We start from the raw sequence: 20,142 nt of genomic DNA, 5'->3' as shown, positions 1-20,142 counted from the left end.
CAAGCAAAGAGAAGAGGGGCGGGCATTCCAGGCAGAAAGAACAGCAGAAGCTACCAGCAAGATGCATTCAGGGGACCAAGAGGAGACCTGCTGTGGCCAGGACACGGAAACAAGGTGGACTGGGCATGAGACGAGATCAGAGAGGTGGGGAGACAGATGAGTGAATCAGAGAGGAAGAAAATGATATTCCAATCCTAAGCCCTGTGTGCTTTACACATGTATCTTTACCACCACTCCTTACTGCTGCTGTCATGTAAAACGAACCATTGGTGAGTACTGGGACTGAAGAGTAGCCCATCTTCATTCATTGTAAAACACACACACACACACATGCACACACACACACCCCCCACATTAACCCTACTAGAGTTTGAAAGGAATTCCTTCAGGGCTCAGACTTTGTAATAACTCTCTGGGCTGAGCTGATGTCTATATTTGCTATCTAAGTCTAGATGATGTTTTATAAAGGAAACATGGGACTCAATTACTGTCCACGCACATAAGCAAAATTAATATTGATGGCATGTAGAGAGTAGAACACATTCATTCTCTTCATCCTAGCCCTTTTTCATACATATGATACAGATAATTCTGGGTTTGTGACTAAATTCCATTTGTTTGGAGGTGAAATTGCCCACTTTTAGTAAAGTGTAAGACATTCTTTTCTACAAGTGCTTTCAGTGTATCCTGAAGTCCCCCATGTGAATTAATAACATGTCAAATGTTTTCTCATTGTACTATTGCTTTGTTTGGGTTTATTTTGTAAGGAGACGTAGATTTCTTTGATATCTTTGAGTTAAAGGCTCTCTGAAATCTATATGTAACTAGGCGCTTAAACAAGAACAGAGTTATAAAGTAGTTGCCATTTTAGAAGATTTATTTTGTGTGGCAGGTATGGAAAATTGATAGTCCGGCAAGACATGTAGCCTTCCTATAGAACAAAGTCACCTTTTTATAACCCTACTTTGATCATCTTACTTCCCTGCCCAAAGGCCTTCCCTGGTTCCCCACAGCCAAAAGGAAACAATGCAAGCCCTTCTGAGTGAGTGGCATTCAGAGGCCTCGTTCTGAGCCTGCTTATCTTGCGGATGGACTCTTAGGGACCCTGGAGGACCGCAAACTCATCTGACTACCGCCTGTCACCTGGTTTTATCTTTGCCCCCAACCAGAGTATAAGGCCCACTCCACTTGCCTTGTGCCCTCGCCCTGTCACCCCCATCTCCAGTGGTGCCTGCCCAGCACTGCGCTTGGCCTGCAAAGGGGACCTTCCAAGTGGATTCGTTCCCTCAGTTGCTCAGGACCTACCAGAAATGGTGAAAAAAGACAGGGTGCAGCCTCCAGGAGCAAACAGCCTTATTGTTTGACATGTGAAGTGATTGTGGCGAGTAACATTAGCCTCACCTGAGAGCTCATAATAACTGTGGAATCTCAACTTTCCCTCCCTGCCCCAATTCTGCATGAACAGGATTCCCAAGTGATCTGCATTGCATGGCAGGGCTTGAGAACCTCTTTAAGGCCCACAGAGGGTCAAGTTGGGTAGGTTGGTTGGTTGATCAGTTTTGTTTGCATGGTTGCTCTACAGTGGCTTTGTATCTATGGATTTAAACTGTCCTTCATTTAACACACTGCTTTTGAGGGCCTGTTAATATGTTATGCCATTAGGTTCTGGAGAGCACAACTAAATTATGAGTAAGCAAATACAGAGTTATCTGTATGGTTTAAAAAAATAAAAGTGTCCACATACTGCTCATGCTGCATTCTGCCAATATTTTTTTATTTATGCTTTTGTTCAGGATATTGTGCTAGTTCAGAGGTAGTAAATTAGTATTTTGTAGGCCATATTTGGTCACATACGTGATTGTTTGGACAACACGGTTTTGGTAAATTTTTAATTCATTGCACGCATTTAAAAATCAAGAGGTTTTCACATAGAAAGCAGATTTCTAGCTTCTCTTGAAAACCAGGCAGCCCTGGGCCCACATTGCTGATGGCACAGTGGGCTGGAGCTGGGGGATCTCCGAGAAGTGGGGCATGTAGCCTCCAGTTCCCCACAGGCCCCCACCTTACTGTCTCCTTCTTGGCCTCATAGAACCTATGTGAGTAGCTGGAAGTTCTCAAAGGTGCACCACTGGATGACTTGGTGGAGTTTGCCCCTTTCTAGCTACCTTCAGGGTGTTGGTATAGAAGCGCTCCTCACAGAAGGAGAGAAGAGAATGAACTGGTGGTAAGGACAAGTTACAGGACTGTAAGCTATGGCGTCTCAACCCTGGTGACAGGGACCTTATAAAACCACCAGTTCCCACTTTCCGTCCACACCCCTAGAAACTCTCATTTAATTAGTATAGGCAACACTAGATGCCTATATCTCCTCAGATTACTCTAATCTGACTTGACAACCCCTGATCTAGCCCACCTATATTACTTATGAAGAAAAGGGAAATGTGTCAAAAAAGTGATTTTTTTTTAATGCATATGCATACATACATACATACATATATTGACTCATTACTCTGGACACTGATGATTGAAGATGTATGATAATTTTGGCTCGTGGCCTAACATTTACCTTATTTATCTACAGAAAAAAGAGTTAGCTAAGCAGATGAGTATTATATGCAAGATTGCTCCAAAATGCTTTATAGAAAGTAGATTTTTTTAGTGATTTAAATTCAAACATAGACTTAAGCTAAATATAATTTACGTTTTCTATTTTAAAAAACAAAGATTTGGAAGAGACGAGCAAGAACTGAATATATCATACAGGGCCCCTCCAACAATCGTAGAATTGTTTTTATCGCATTATCTGTTATCACATAGCCTAAAATTTTATTTGTATTTTAATTAGCTTAGAATAATTGTTATGACTGTTGGAATTTAGCTGTGTATGACATAGAAGTATTAATCTAAGAATGACTTTAGAGAGTAACTTCCTGTGATGCTGCAGCTTAAATGGAAAACCACCTTGCTCCCAAGTTCACTGATTTGCCAGTGGACTACGTTGTCCTAACAAGTGAAATATCTGCCATCCCTGGCAGCTCTTTCTGATTAGGGCTCTGACAAGCACCCGAGTAATTCATGCAATGACTTTATGCAACAAATTTCATTATTTCTAATAACTTACAGTGTTTTAATATTTTAATGTAATTATGCTTAATTACATATTGTAATATGCATTAGCTGAGCTTTGTCTCTGGATCTAAGTAAAATACAGCTAATGGAAAATTTTCCTCCAGTTGTTTTTTTTTTTTTTTAAACAAGGAATTAAGTCCCGAAGTGAAACTACATGCAAAGCCAGCAAGCAGTCTCTTGCCAGAGAAAATATTGGCGTAATAGGTTTGAATGTCCTAGTTTATCAGTTCACTTTTCTTAATCCCCAAATCATACACTGGTTTAAATTTTTTTTTTTCAGAAGTTGTATTGCTCACCTTCCCACTAACCTATTTTTAGTAAATTCTGTTTTGCTTTATGAACTTTTACTAAAAGGCAGTCTGAGGGAGGGAGACAAATTGAGAAAAACATATCAAAGAATGTGATTTATGATAATGGCTGGTAAAGGTGGAGAGGGGAGGAGCTGGAACCAGTGCCTAGGTGAGGTTTGGGGATTTATTTATCTGTGTTGCTCGTTGTAGGAGGATGCTAAAGACAGATACAAGTTACAGGAACTGAAATATAGCTCGCTGCTGTTGAGTGCATCCACACGCGGCCACGGGTCCATGCAGGGTTTGCGAGCACATTCCCACACTGCTGGGCTTCACTCCGTGGTTGCGGCTGGAGTGAGGGAAGGGACAGTGCAGAAGTATTAGATTAATGTGAATTTGTGAAGCATTATGTGGGTTTTGAGAAATAAACCCATTTTAGAAGACCTTCCATGCTCTCTTCTTCCTTCATTCCTCTTCTAACTTCAAAGCACCTTTTCCCTTTCCTAGGGAAGTCAAAAAAAGACGAAAGGAGGGAACAAAATGGTGGCATCAGACTCTTCTCCACCCTGAGCCTCCTATAAGCATTGATAAGGCAGCTGCTCCTTGAGGTCACCTGAGGCTGGGGCAGACCTTCAGGGTCTGCGAAGCAGCAAGATGCAAAGCCACCGCAGACAGCTCAGTCATCCGGTAGGAGAGACCTGCTTGCTTTTTCATTTAGGAGTTACCTGCTCCCTGGCATGGAGGAGAAGGAAGAAAACAGAAAAAGGAGTAATTCCAAACATTTGCATAACACAATCCATACAAGGGATTTGATTTCCTTAGCAGTCCTATGTTAGTAACTGCAAAGCCTCTGAAAAAATGAGGCTCTGGAAAGTCAGACATCTGGATGAAGTTTCACAGCAAAGGCACAGTGTAGTTGGACTCGGGCCCATGCCCACTGCCCAAGCCCCTGTACATTCCTCTAGGCCATTGCGCGGAAGGCACAGGCTCACTGGCGTCGGTTCCAACCAGACAGACACACTCAGGCAGTTCCCCAATATAGGGAAGGCTCGCTCTGGCACAGAACTATTGGTTTTGTTTTTAGCAGAATTTAACAGTGCCTATTTTGAAATCTTTGCTTAAGGGCACATTTTAAAGTTTAAGAAAGGAAAAATTAACAGCCATCAGAGGCAATGAATGGAGATGAAAGCTCCAAGCTAGAAGCTCCCAGGGAATATTTATTAAAGATGACCTCATCATACGATGTTACATGCAAATACTGAAATATAAACTTCATCGAGATGAAAAAACAGAATATTAAGTTAATGGAAAGAGCAGTGAAATGGAAGTCAGGTTCCGGGTTTGATTCCCACCTCATATCATTTGCTAGCTCTATGGCTTCTGACAGATTATGAGGCAATCTGCGTGTCAGTTTCCTCATTTGAAAATGGGAACGTGGCATAATATCTCACAAGACTATTGAGGGCTCAAATACCATCGTACATGAAATGACTTTTAAACCTCTAGGTGAAAGGTATTCTCATTCATACGTGCTCACTGGTTAGAAGTCTGAGGGGAACTAGTCAAAGGCATGCATCTCTTTTGGCCTCTCAGCACCTTCTTATTTCATTCTCAGGTAAATCAGCTGCTCCACCAATGCAATTTTTGTGGATTGGTCGCTCTCTCTGGCCAGCTCACTCTTCATTTCCAGACTTCGGCCAAGACTGCATTCTTGCTCAGCACCCCTGCTTGTTGGTCCGAGACACACCTGCCCAGAGTCACACCTGCAGTTGCCCTCTGACCCTCCACAGCATCCCTCTCCAAGATCCCAACCACAAAATACATCCTTTGAATTAGCTTCTCTCCTGGTCCATTTGTAGCATCATCCCCATCCCTCACTTCTACTGTGATCTCTGTATTTTGTCCTCAACTTGAGCTGTCTTTCCCTAGTCTCATGTGCTCGAAAACACCACCCCATAGACATCACACCTGAAGACTTTGCCCCTACTCCCAGGTAGGTAGGTAAATAATTCCCTCAGCATGTTATCTCCCTATGCCCTCATCCCCAGACCATTTTTTGCCTATTTGTTAAGAACCTTCCTTTAAAACTTAAACATCCTTCGGGAATATAACATAGAGTCCAGAGCACAGACCTGAGAGCCAGGCAGTCTCATTAGGAATCCTGACTGTGCTACCTTCTGGCCAATTTCTTAGGCAAATTCCATTCCCTTTTTGTGCCTCCTTTTCCTCACTTAAAATCCTTACAACAGTGCCTGGCATGTAGTAAGCACTGCCTGAGTGCTGGGCCATGTAAGACGTGTTCAGGCTTGGGCAGACAAAGGGAAGGAGGACTGGATTTTAGTTACTGGGAGCAGAACAAGCAGACATTTTTGCCCCAATATTTAATAATCTATTCTTTACTTGCAACATTATGTTACCTCCAGGGCTATTCAGGCTTAACTAAAACCTGCCTTCCGGTTTCCCACTGATTCCCTAGTATCATCTGTCCCATTCTTGCCTCTGGTTCAATCCATTATGCACTTCTTTCCCAGCTTGTGTGTCTCCTTTGTGTCTTCACTCATTTGCTAGCACTCTCATTTGAACCTTGAGTAGGTAAGAGCTTTTTACTTACATTTCAGAGCAGTTTATAAATAGGCTGCTTAGTTTCAGCCAGCAGGTACAAGCTTTCATTAAATTCTTCCTCTTTCCCATAGTGCTGGTATCTGGAGCTCCCAGGGGGAAAAAAAAAATGGAAAATTTGAGAATTATGTTTTCCTAGTCATTAAGACAGCATAGTTTGAGGCCCAAGCAGCAGTTTTTTTTTTTTTCCTTACCAGGAATTGACCAATGATTTTGACCAATCATCTATACCTATAAAAATTTTCCCTTCTGAAAAAAATACTCCTAAAAACACCTAGATCATTGGCTGTGATTAAGAAAGCCAAAGTCCAATAATAATTCAGAAACAGCGTTCAGATTCACTCTCAATGCAAATTACTCTAGCGTATCAATTAATCTTCTCACTGAGAAAGAAATGAGCACTTGAGCAGCCAAGCTACCTTTGAAAGAAATAATGTATCAAGGTGGGGGAAGGGGGACTCCCTTTTCTCCTCAAAACCTGCAATGGAATTGTCCCTGAAATATTGTAAAAAGCTTCCCCCCAATATTCGGTTATCTAAAGAATTTTCTGCATTGTGACAGCAACATAATTAAGTATGTTTAACATTTTCTTTGGATTTATGTTCATCTGTCATCATTTTCAGTTTTGGATAGCATAATGGAAGCCACTAAAAAGAGGAAGCCATTAAAGAGAAATCATTTTTCTGTGGTATATGAAAGTTGTCACCGTAGTTTTAAGATGGGAAATATTCTACAATGAAGTATAGCTCAATAATGGGATTCAGCAATACTATCATACTTCAGAAATGTGACCGCAATCATTTATCCTTACGTTCCTCCAAATAATTACACCAGTATGTCTTAATAAATTTACAGGGCCTTTAAATACATTTCAGATGGGCAGGGTGCGATGGTTCCTTCCTATAATCCCAGCACTTTGGGAGGCTGATGCGGCAGATTGCCTGAGGTCAGGAGTTCAAGACCAGCCTGGCCAACATGGTGAAAACCCATCTCTACTAAAACTACAAAAATTAGTTGGGCACGGTGGTACACTCCTATAGTCCCAGCTACTCGGGAGGCTAAGGCAGGAGAATCGCTTAAACCTGGGAGACAGAGGATGCAGTGAGCCTAGATTACGTCATTGCCCTCCAGCCTGGGTGACAGAGCAAGACTCCATCTTAAAAAATAAAAATAAAAATAAAAAAAAAATTCAGATGATCTGGCCATTCCCAGGTTAGAATAAAATATGACACAATGAAGTCTCACTGTATCATTCAGGAGTGTTTAGTATGAGGAACTCAGTCCTCAGAAAGACTGAAAAATCAGGGGCAGTAAGTTCCCTGAAGAGTCCTGGGCTATTTGGGACGTGGGAGGGGTCACCTGGCCTGGGAAACGCTGTGTCTCGTTTATCGCAGGCACATTTTCCATCACTGCCATTGTGTTCTGTCACTGCTCAATCCTGTGCTCAGTGTTTTCCCTTTCAAACGGTTTATTAGAGGCTCTGCGGAATGTTCCTAAATATTACCCATAATAACCAACAGGATCTTGAGAGTGTGGTGACAGCCTACCCAAGTCAGTCTTCAAACGCTAGCTTCAGGAAAATTGTTCTATTTCCTAACACTGTTTTTTTTTTGTTGTTTTTTTTGTTTGTTTGTTTTAATCCCCACCTACACAAACACACAAATGTTAGCAGCTTGCCTTTTATAGTTGATAATTAAGAAAAGAGTTGTGTTGGGGTCTCAAGTGTTGGTGTTACCACTGACTTCTCTAATTCACTAGCAGTGATTTGGTTATCTACAATTGGGTAGGCTTTAAGCATTTGCTCCTTAAAATGTAACTGTATTCCAGTGACACCACTTCCACAACGGCTATTCCTCAAGTAGAAAGTAGTCGTGTAGAGAAAATTACTGATTCTAAATGCAGTTATTTTCCACAGCAGTGTAAAACAGGTTTGAATACAAGTGTCACTTACTTGAAGAAGAGGCTTACCATATCGTTACAAGTAAGGAGCTTTCTGCATGCTGGAAACGAAGGCCTTAATTTACAAGACTGTGTTTCCTTGTGATGTGAGCGACTTGAGCCTCCCTTAACAAAATCGCATCAGTTTTCAATTACTGTCTGTGGTAGGAGTAAAAGACTCAAGGAAATTGTCATCTTTCTGCTGAGGTGGGAGATAAAGCCTTCAGCCCGTTTCCTCAATTGCCCGTTGGTTGTTACTTGAATTTCTGATATGATAGCTTTAAACTAGTTACTAAGAAATAATTACCTAGTAGTTATATTTACTAATATGGATAAAAATATCATTTGCAAATTCTGCATCTTTTGGTATCTTCACATAAATGGGAAACATAGTAAATTAATTAATTTTGGGGTAAATTATATCATCTCTCATCCCTGTTCAGCATATGTGTGATGAATGTAGTAGCTTTGATCCAATCTCTGGACTTTTTAAAAATAGCAATGAGATAGATGTCATTTTTGCAAGCATTATGAGTATAAAATTAGCATCTGAAACGAACTAATTTATAGCACGTTTCTCAATGTGTATTTTCTAAAAGTATGCCATTGACTCCGTACTGGGCATTTTCCGTGATCTCTGGGAGTCTTTCTGAAACTCAGGCCTCTGAGTGGCTCTGTCTGTGGCTCCTCTGCTTCTGTGCTTCTGCAAAAAATTCTAATTGAAAGGTGTGAATTTCATGTGACAGAGACCTTGCTTCAGACTAATTGGACGTTCCTGGCTCCTATGCTGACATGTCATGAGGAAACAGCCTCTGGCCGTGTCCACAGCTAGGCAGACCTGGGAAGTCTATTCTGCGCTGTAAAGAAAGCCAGCAGCTAAATGAAGAGGCCAGATTGTTTAGGCCATCTATCAAGTATAAGAAAAGGGTGGGGTGGCAGGAGCTGGGCCAAAGTGCAGGGGAGTGGGCACCCTGCGTGGGAAGCAGGAGTGCAGGTCTCACTCCGGTGGGAGCTCATAGCTCCACTGGCGGGACTCTCTCCTTTTAAATAGGAGGTTGAAACGCAACATAAAGGGGCTAATTCCATTCCTTCATTATCCCTTTGCTTCATAATTTGTTCTTTAACTTATGCAAGTTACTTGTTCCTGCCATTTAAACATTTCAAGTGTTTTGCTTTTGTTCTTCCTTTTTTTTCTCCAAAACACACACATACATGCACACACACACAAACACACACACACAATATTGAAAGCTTTTTGTTCCTTTGAATGTTGATAAACTGGAAAAAATATAGTGTCTGTGCATGTTGGCATCGGGAGATATTTATTCTGGAAGAGAATAATAGATGACTGAACAGAATAGCTTTTATGTGGCTTGGAACTGGAGTTTCTTTTTTAAAAAATATATATATCTTTTTTGAGATGAGATCTCACTTTGTCCCTCAGGCTGGAGTCCAGTGACACAATCACAGCTCACTGCAACCTCGAACTCTGGACTCAGGTGTCTTCAGAGTAGCTGAGACTACAAGCAGGGGCCACCAAGGCTGGCTTTTTGTTGTTGATGTTCTCAAAGAAAGAAGTCTTGCTATGTTGCCCAGGCTGGTCTTAAACTCCTGGTTTCAAGGGATCTTCCCACTTTGGCCTCCCAAAGCCCTGGGATTACAGGTATGAGCCACTGTACCTGGCCTTGGAACTTAGTGTCCGACAGGACCTGAGTCCCATAACAAAGAGCACAGAGCTTTTGCATGTTTGATCTCACTTCAAAGCAAGTCGGTCTTCTTAAGAGTTAGTGTCATACATTGTTTCTTTTTTCATAATTCTAATAATTTTTAAAGAAAAGATTGAAGTCTATGAAATACTAAGAATACTCATTTCTTTAGCTTGTATAACAAAGAACTTTTCATAGTTCTAATAATTTTTAAAGACCGAAGTCTGTTAAATACTAAGAATACTCATTTCTTCTTTTACTTGTGTAACAAAGAAAGCCTTAATTTTATTTTCTATTTGACCCATATATTTTCCAATCATCGCAGCTCACTGTGCTTGCTGCCTGTAATTAGCGGAAGGTGAGACCAGGCCAAGGAACCCAGAGGATACCAAGAGGTCAATGGTAGGAGAGCATGTTTGAGTATACACATTTGATTTGTGTGAACAGAAGGAAACCTGAAAAACAGGCAGGAAGGCCTCCTCAGAAAGCTAAGCCGAGGGAAATTTGGTGTGGGCACAGACACCTGGGCATGCTTCCCTAAGCAGCACGGCCAGCAATTGCCATCCTCCTCCTCACTAGCCTTGGTGTGTGCGGGAGGGAACACAAATCAGCCCAGGCAAGGGCGGCTTGAGGAGCAACTCATCCTGTGTGCACCGCTGCTTCTGGCTTCTCTGCAAAGCCAGGAAAATGCTGGAAATATGCACAACTCCTACAAGAAGAAAATAGCCCATTAGCTACTTCTTCATTGAGTTTGCCCAGAAGTGAAATGTGAAAACAAGTGCACAGGCCGGGCACTGTGGCTCATGCCTGTAATCCCAGTACTTTGGGAGGCCAAGGTGGGCAGATCACCAGAGGTCAGGGGTTCGAGACCAGCCTGGCCAACATGACAAAATTCCGTCTCAACTAAAAATATAAAAATCATCCAGGGGTGGTGGCACGTGCCTGTAATCCCAGCTACTCAGGCGGCTGAGGCAAGAGAGTCGCTTGAACCCAGGAGAGAGATGTTGCAGTGAGCCAAGATCACACCATTGCAATCCAGCCTGAGCAACAAAAGCAAAACTCTGTCTCAAAAAAAAAAAAAAAAAAAAAAATACACAAACTAATTTATTTATATGTTTTCAACAAAAGAATCACAAGTAGACAATATGATGTACACCTGAGATGGGGATGCTTTGTTTCACTTCCTGGGGGCAACCTGACCTCTCACTCTCCCATAGTGGATGGGATGACACGTGGCCTTAGGCCTAGGAGAGTTTCCGCTGAGAAGCAGGAAGAGCTGTCTGCAGGGTGCAGGGAGCACATAAGCCTGTGAAAACAGGTGGTTCCCAGAACAATCCACTTGGCCCTGAGAGCACCCCACAACGCAGACTGACTTTTCTAACTCTGTCAGCACGTCAGCCTCTCCATGAGGGGAGCCCTCGGCGGTGCCTGGGAGCCAGCATCTCTGCTGAGCTCTGTGCCAGGGACGAGGCGGCTTTCTGTGCCAGGGACAAGCAGGGTGAGCAGCAGCCCTGTTTTCCCAGAGAGGTGAGTGTGGCCCCTGGAGGCGACGTGTGCCTTTACTGCCTGCCAGGCAGAGCCCAGGTGGCTGTCATTCCTGTACCCTAAGGTGCTCCTTTGACTAGGTCTCCAAGGGTCCCACGCAGGATCCCTGGAAGCAATGTTTATTTTGAGATAAATCTGACAATACCTCCGGGGGCCTATCTTGAGATTGAGATGCTGAGTATTGCAACGCAGAGGCTTACCTTGCTAAAGAAGAGACGACCCTTCTTTTCAAGATGATCAGGCCACGCTCTGCCCCTCAAAGTGTGGCTTCTGCCTGTCACCTTCTAAACAGGAATGCACAGGCCGTGTGAGAAATCACCCACTATTGAAGGATTGGAGGAAGATAATGCTCCTGGTGTGGTAGGCTCTAGGATGAGCACCCCAGCTCCACCCTGGGCTGCTGAATCACTTTTGTCAAGTTGCATTGTGCCTCTGAGACTGCTGCGTTATCTGTCAGAGAGGGCTAATAGCACCATCCTTCAGGAAGTCACTTGGAGTGGATAAAACAGATGATTAAGAGGCGCCCAGCACAGGCTTGATCCCTGGCTCCTGGCAGGGATCTTTCTATTTGATCCCAGCCTTGTCATTCTGATTGTGCGCTCCTGGATAACAGGCACAGTGCTGTGCCCTGGGCTGGCTGTGTGTCCACGTGAGCCTGGGAACCTTGGAGACACACTGGACCTCAGGAGTCTTTTCAGTCAGGGGTCTCTCTGATCAAGTTGACCCCTGTGGACCCTCTGCTCAAATGGTGTGCCCAGGGGTTGGGAATGCGGCAGCCCAGAGAGAAGGGAGGCACAATCCATGAGGCATTCATTCATAGCATGGACAGAGTGTGGGGCAGCTCCAGGCTTTCCTTCATCCAAGAAGGATCCGCTCTTTTGCCCCTTCCCAAGAGTTATTCCTGCCCCGTTGGTTGTGAGCAAACAGCTGTTGAGCACCTCTGTGTACCAGGTGCTGTGCCAGGGGGTGGAGGTTACAAAAACAAATAGAATATGGTGTCTGCCCTGCCAGAGGTAGGTCATGCTCAGATTTTAAGGCTGATAACTTATATTCGTTCCCCTGCCCCTCTCGTTGTGAGGGCTGAGAGAGCAGCACGCAGACCTGCTCAGGCTTTTGGACTGGTCGCACTGCACTCCACCGTAGGTCTGAGTGTCCATACAACTGAACTCAGGGCTTACTTTCCCGTTTATTAGCTCCTGTCAACCAGTGCTACCATCTACTGTTGGAATTAAAGTACAATTAAACCATGTCCTCAGGCACTGTAATGTCTTCTTTTGTGTCCCACCCACAGATGTATAAAGTGGTAGGGCCTTTCAGTTTTGTGCACGCCCAACCCATCCGGGCTTGTTGCTCAATATCTGCACGTGGAGAGCAGGGTAGGAAGTGACCAGGCAGGAGGATACCTAAAAACAAGAAACTTCAAAATAAGAGCCACTCTAGTCTCCTGGTCAGGTTGATGCTGGTGTCCTTTCAGTTATGGTCTCTCCTCTGCCAGTAAAGGTCTAAAAATACATGCTTGGTGATTGGGGTGTAGTATCGCTCAAAATAAGTTAATTAATGATGTCTCAAGCTGTGTGAAGCAGATAATAAACTAAAAGGTTGCTCTCTAGCCATCAAAAAACAAGCTGCATGGAAGTCTTGCGTTGGATGACTAACCTATCAAAAGTTACTATGGATTTTCCTGCGCTTTTGTGAAAACGACACCAGGGATATCTGCTCCTCAAGTATGAAATTGAGGAGTGAGTGAGATTTCATGTCACCAGCAATTCCCAGCCTTTTCAGCAATGAGTATATTTGACAAGTAAGACACCACAGGATAAAAACTCATTGTTTTCACTGGTGCAGAGTAAGTCAGCATTTGCCACCGCCTTATCTATCCCTTCAGTATAATTCCTCAGAAGGCACCACAGTCCCATTGTGTGTTAAGCGCCTGTGCTACACTGCACCATGCGTCAGGTTCGCACTCTGCCATGCGACTCTGGGTATGAATTGGAAATGGCTGCCCTTGACTTCTTACTCTGTTCATGGGGGCTGGAAAAAATAAATGGACAATTTCCATAAAGGGTAGCCAGTGGCAGGGTGCCCAGGGACAGCCTTAGGGAGGCAAGACGTACCTCCTCCCGGGCTGACGGATGCCACAGCGGGTGATGAGGCCTGAGGGTGGCAAGGAGTCTGTGTCCCAGCCCAAGTGCTCTGGACAGGGCCCGTACACCTGGAACTCCAAGCCTCTGGGTCTAGAGAACCCTAAAGACAGACTTCTGGGGTTGGGAAGCCCTTAAAAGAATGCTTGCTGGAATAGTATCAACAGCAGGAACTCAAACCCTGCCCTCAGGAATGAAAGCTGGAGGCTGAGCCCCTTCCTAGAGTCGTGACTGTCTCCTGCTCTAGGAAGTGTCTTATCTGCCACTTCCCTGCATATTAAGTGACTTATTCCCTCAGGATTCTACTGTATTTGCCAATCAGCCCCTTGCAAGCGCCTGTGTGGGGCCAGCAAGGCACTGGGAGCCTGATGCTCCATGCCAGTCAGCCTGGGTGGGAGAAGCACAGCGGACGGGGAGGCCGTGGCAGCCCCTTGGGAAGGGAGGGAGCCGACTCAGTTCCTGGATGGAATCAAGGAAGGAGAGACAGAGACGTGCAGAGGCGAATGGAAGACTCTGGGGCCTAACTTGGGTAGCCGCGGAGGAGACCATGAGGAGACGGAGGCCCTCCTGGAGGAACCATCGCAGCTTACAGGGAGGAGCTGGACACCACAGAGCACATGCCCGCCTGGGAGGAGGGGCCTCTCAGTCCTCAGAGATGCCACCATGTGGAGCAGGCAGCGGGACTGAGGCTGGCCTGAGGGCAGAGGGGCCACTTCTCCCTGAATGAGGGAGCAGGACTGAGGTGGGAAGGTAGCCCACTGAGAGCTGTTGTAAAGCCGGACAGCCGGAGCCCTGAGGAACTGGTCACATGCCCTGGAGGTTGGAGAGCAATGCCTGAAGGATGCCCTTGGGAGTCCAGAGACTCCTAAACTCGGTTCCCTCCGTCTGCCCTGCCGGGACCCAAGCCCTAGGCAGGAAACAGCAGCTGGGTTGCCACACAATCCTTTTAGCATGAGTGATTTGGGGCTAGGCAGCAACACTTCTAGAGAAAGTGGCTCTAAATCTGAACAGCTCCTAACTTAGTTTTGAAAGTCATTCTTTGCTGCTTTTGCAGTAAGTGAAAAATGTCCCTGCTTTCTGGCATGGGGGCGTTCATTCAGTCATTCCTACGTCCACTCAGCGGGTACTTGTTGAGCATCAGTTATAAGCCAGACAAACACATGGCTCAGAGTCTCAGGGCAAATGACCCATGGAGCCAACACAAGCACCCAGGTCATCCCCCAGACAGACTCTTCCACTCCTCTAGACTATCCATGACCTCCCGTCTTCAGCCTTCTGTTACTGGATTTCTGGCGCAGGGTGGAATCCAGGTTATTCAAGCCCTGTTATCATAACTCCACAAGAGTCATGTGAATTGGATCCAGCCACCCAGCCTCTTCCTGCGCCCCAGGTGGAGCTGGTAAGAGGCCATGGGCTCAGTACTCTTCTGGACATGCGCTGTCCCAGTAGAAACAGAATGCTGGCCACTTAGGGAGTTTGAAAGTTTCTACTGGCCATATTTAACGTAATCAGAAGAAACAAGTAAAATTAGTTTTGACGGCATATTCTATTTCACCCAATAGATCCAAAACATCATTTCAACATGTAAATCAAGATTCAAAAAATTATTAAGGAGATATTTTACATTCTGTTTTTTGCTACTAAGTAATCAAAATACAGGAGGTACTGTAGCACATCTCAGTTCGCATGCTTCACATTTCAGGTGCTCTGTAGTGTGGCTAGTGGCTACTGTTACTGGACACTACGCAGATCTGGGACATCCAAGGCTCTTCATTCAACTTCTAAGCCTCTTGATAGCCCACTAGGCAGTGGCCAATCTCTCACTCTTGTGTGCTTCATCTCCCATATTTATGTAAAATTGATGAAGAGACTGTTTGTGATGAGGGAAGACCAATAGCTAAAATTAGAAAACACTCTGCAGATATCCATATATGAATTCTAAGTAATAAGGGTATGAGAAACAGAAGACAGCGCAGCAGACAGGCCATGCCGATGTCTGAGGAGCAATATGACTTGGCATCTAAGAAACAGCATGTGCTGAGGGCCTGCTGTCAGAGACAGGAGCGTTCCTGAGGAGCTCCTGTTCCCAACGGAAATAGACAGTTGTCTTGCCCATCATGGTGAGGCCTCTCCTGTTCTGCTTTTTACTTTTGTTTTGGGGATAAAGACACGGAAATGAAGAGGGACTGAGCAGACTCAGAAGCATCGAAATCAAGAGAAGAAGGTGCAGCTGAGAAATGGCAGCTCCAAACATGTTCAGTACGCAGGGCATGAGAACAGGTGACCGTGGGAAGAAAACAACGTTCCCAGGTGAAAAGCCATCTCTGAACATTTCCTTACTTCTCCAGCGGAAGTCACTGTGGGAGCACAGGGCCTGGATGGAGTAACTTCTCAGTCAGTGCCAGATGAATTGATAGGACTTGGTCGGTGACTGTCACAGATTACACAGTGGGTAAGAGCAATCACATAATTGGATTTGGGGACTGACTGCATTATTTTTTTAATTCCTCCTTTTTGCAGCAGAGAACACAGTAGAACTGCTACCCCTTTCATTGAAGAAAAGGTTACTTGTGAAACGGGTCTCCGTTTTTAGTGGGATTAAAAATAACTCAAGGCCCAGTCATGCAGACTGTGGTTTACCATTTATGACTCACTTGCTTCAGTTTTGTTTTGTGAGGCTTTTGTGAAGAAACAGCCATATTTTTAAAGAACATTTCCATGAAGGATTTTCCTTCTCATTTGTCAGGGTAGGGCAGAAGTGGGAAGGATGAGTGAGAGGGCAGGGAAGAAATCAGGGACCTACCTTTATGTTATTTTCAGACAAATTAAAATCCTTTAGTCTCTAAAAACTTTTCTTCTTTTTTTTTTTTAAATAGAGACAGGGTCTCTCTCTGTTGCCCAAACTGGGGTGCAGTGGTATGATCATAACTCATTGCGGCTTCAACCTCCTGAACTCAAGTGATCCTCCTGCCTCAGCCTCCCAAGTAGCCAAGACTACAGGTGCATGTCACCATGCCCAGCTAATTTTTTCTTTTTTGTAGAGACAGAGTCTCACTGTGTGTCAAGTCTGGTCTTGAACTCCTGACCTCAAGCAATTCTCCCGCCTTGGCCTCCCAAAGTGCTGAAATTACAGGTGTGACCACTGCACCTGACTGAATACTTTTCTTTTTAATCTGTGGAATGGGAAGCAGACAGTGCTGTGCCTCGTATCGCAAGTCTGTTTAGTCATTTCACTGGAAAGGCAGCCCTAGGTCACATGCTGTCCACAACTGGCTGGTCTGGCTGTTTCAGGCACTCTGGAAAAGATTGACCTTCCCCTGGCTGTGGCGTTCTGACTTTTAACGGCAGATAGACTTACCAGTAGACTTGCATCTCATCAGGGAATCAACTGGATTCCAGTGTGGTGTTTATTGCCTCTGCAGGAAGGGCAATGACTTTTCTTTGGAGATGGGTTACTCCTCTCTAACTGTTGCTGGACTCAAGATCCACAGACAAGTCTTCCAGTGCTGTGGTCCAGGGCCCCTTGGGACCCTGCAGCTGGACACAGAGCTGAACATATTGGCCTTGGAAACTTGAGGGTGCAGTACATCTCTAAGCACCTTAAATGAAATCATTAAACACTTCATCATATGTTTTTTTGAAGGCCATAAAATCCAAAAGAAACACTACCCACAGCAAGAAAAATGGTAGCAAAACAATTCTTTCAACCAAACCCCTCAATGACAAACCACTGAAGTTACAAGTTTTATGTACTCCATTTTCTGGAAGGAGAAGGCATCCTACACGTAAGGATACCTTTATTTATTGTCACACTGGTGTTAGAGGCAAAGGCAGTATTACATATACATTTCATTTTCTGGTGCAGAGGACATTTTGATTAATTAGAATGTTAAAACCTCCAGTAGGAAGGCTGCTTTTGCAGGCTGAATTTCCTTGGCTGACTTTTAGGGGAGCTGGGTAGGAGTCATGACGGCAGTGAGGTCATGCAACTGGGAAGCATCTCATGTCCCTCAGCTGTGTTAGGTGGAAACAGGGCTGTGATGCCTGCTGTGGTGGTTGAAGTACACAAATGATCCTTCTGCCCTGTTATTATGGCAAACATCCTTATCAAATCTGGAAGTCTCCATTTACCCAAAGTGCCCCAAGAGAGAAGAATCTGATCCTTCTCATTCGATGAGAATGGTTTCTGGGAAGAGTACATGCCTTCATTATCAGCTTATGTTCTTTAATTTATTAACAACTTTTTAGTGAGTATCTGATGTGACATAAATCACGCTGGGCTTTGTAAAAAAAAAAGTTAAAATCAGTGTGTTCGCATATTACAAAAATTTATGCAAATTTTAAGTGGATATTTTCAAAAGTCTAATTTTATGCACAGAATTTAAAATAATGCAAATCACCCTAAATTTTAAAAGGCTGTCAAGAGCCACATACTTTCTAAGCTGGCAGGCCAAGAGCATTTTAGCATCTGACACAGTTGCCACACATCGGCAACAGGCTGCCTGGGAAGCAGATGTGCCCCCCGCAGTGGCAGATCTCACTTCCTTCCACTAGGACTTCTGCAAATGATTTCAGTGGCCGCTGCTGGTCATTCCAGGACCACTCAGGTGTGAAACCTGAACACGGCCCTCAAGACCCTGAATCTCAGTCTGGATTTCACATTTCGTAAGTTTCACACTGACTTTGGAAGTGGTGTATGTCCCCACATTCACTATCATTACAACTTAAAATACCTTTATAACTTATAACAATAATATAATATCTGACATGTGTTGAACACGTTATGTACCAGGAGCTGTCCAAATCGCAGCAACTCAATGAGGTATAAGTTTTGCTCTTACTCCGTCCTATTCTATTCTATTCTCCTTTTTTGTTCCCCTCCTATTACCCCATTTTAGAGTTAGAAAACCTTGATATGTAGAAATTAAGTACCTCATCCCAGGTCACTCAGCTGTTATGTAGGGAGATCACTAGGCCACAGAGCTCCTGAGGCAAGTACACACAAGCATTTTTTCAGCTAGACCTGACTATCCCACCCCAAAATCATCCGCTGTAGAAGACATTAGACCTGCTAAAGGGTACAAAGAAGGCAAAACAGCCCCCACGAAACACTCCCCAAATGCAAACTAGTCTTGCATTGTGTTAATTTAGAATAAGGCCGCTTCCCTTTATCAATCCTGACCTCAAGAGGTTTGCAGATCGCAGTTAAAGTATTACCTGCCACTGAGTGTTCATGACACGCTGGGGACCTTGCTAAGCACCTTCTGCAACTTCTCCTTTTCCCTCACAGCAGCCCTGCATGACACACACTGTCACCTCCAGGCATGTCTTAGAGATGACAGAATGGTTATTCCAGATTCCCTATCCAGGGACTCCCTCCCTAGACCAACTCAAGTCTTTTTGAGTTTTCAAATGCTCAACTTTCGAACCTTCTGTCTCATGATGTACAATTGATACAGTAAAGTTGATAATAGTAAACATTATCTGTGTTCAGCATATAACAGATTCTGGCAAGAATTTTGCAGAACTTGAGGTTGCTGATAAACAGACACAAGCCCTTATGGCCAGTGAAAACTCTGAACCCCAGGTAGGGGATCCACAGCCCAGCAAGTGCCTGCAAGTCTTTCCCCACCACCCACGTGGGACTCCCTTTGGCATATAGAGCATATTCCCCACAGCATTCCTGCACTCCCAGATTCAGTTTTATTCAGGCTTCCCTTCAAATAGTTTGATTTAATAGGGACACAGGACACAGGTTGATTTAATAGGGACACAACTGTATTCAAAAGCCACAGATAATATAAAGCCAGCCTGAGTTCAAATGCACAGCATAAAGCTAGAACTCCATCTCTTTCGTTGTGACCTAAAGGCCATCTTGCTACTTGGACTAACGGAAGTCGCCATCTGTCATCTTCCAGAGCCCAGAACCAGCCCTGAGAGTGGCAAGCAGTGGACTGAGGAGCCCCTGGACTATTCAGCCACACATTAGGTGTCTTTCCAAGAGTCTGCCCCGGCACTCAAAGCAGATAATTTGCTTCCAGAATCATGGTGTGGGAAATTTTCTTGCTGGGGAGCACACAGATTTCCGAGTTTTGTGTCTTCTTTTCTTTTACATTTTTAATGACTTCAGCCTTCATTTGGGAATCACAGAAATCTAATCAGCATCACTTGACATATTTATTCTTCCAGTATATAAGATTCATTCACTGTGTCTTTTCAGAGTCCTATATATTTTGAAACTATGCATGATTAATTTCCCCAGGGCATGAGTTTGAGATACATATATGTTGGGTTTAACTCCACACTATTTCAGCAAAAACAACTGATTGAGTGATGTGGTTATTCTTTTCCAGAATAAAGCCCAGTTTTGGCCCAGGTCTTAATCCCTAAGAGTGCAGGGCTTTAACTGCTGGCTTCCCAGCAAAGCCCTTGGATCATTTCTGTGTCACTGCAACTTCAGACTGACCCTGTGACGTTCCCACTCCAGGTTTCAAGGGCTTGTTTTGTACATGTCCCTTGTCCAGCCTGACAACTTCATTAAAAACCATTCATATTTGCCAACATACTGCCTTTGCAAGGAAGATGTGAGGTTTCCTTTCAGAACCTGCAGGCTTACGTACTGTTGTCTGAACTACACAGAAGAGGTAACCTATTTACATGCTAAAAAGGTCAGTGTTGGACAATCAGCAGTTCAAGATGAATTTGCTGCTGCTTGCACCTGGAGCATAAGAATTGGGGAGAACCTGGTAATTTTGCTGCCTCTTTATCTGTGTA

At 44.3% G+C, this 20,142-nt stretch overlaps 1 protein-coding gene and 1 long non-coding RNA gene across 27 annotated transcripts in view; one reads left to right on the top strand and one right to left on the bottom strand.

Moving 5' to 3' along the window:
• Positions 1 to 20,142, top strand: part of L3MBTL4 (L3MBTL histone methyl-lysine binding protein 4) — a 448,773-nt gene that overhangs the window by 411,921 nt on the left and 16,710 nt on the right. The gene's annotated exons all lie outside the window — the stretch shown is intronic.
• LOC135968280 (uncharacterized) lies at positions 3,521 to 6,129 on the bottom strand. Its single transcript, XR_010582937.2, has 2 exons — positions 6,031 to 6,129; positions 3,521 to 3,768 (listed from the first exon to the last, which is right to left on the bottom strand). It is a non-coding gene; the product is annotated as an uncharacterized lncRNA (long non-coding RNA).

The sequence above is a fragment of the Macaca fascicularis genome, chromosome 18, assembly GCF_037993035.2.
Source record: "Macaca fascicularis isolate 582-1 chromosome 18, T2T-MFA8v1.1".
NCBI lineage: Eukaryota > Metazoa > Chordata > Mammalia > Primates > Cercopithecidae > Macaca > Macaca fascicularis.
The sequence above is the reverse complement of the archived record's forward strand: the minus strand, read 5'-3'. Positions and strand labels throughout refer to the sequence as shown.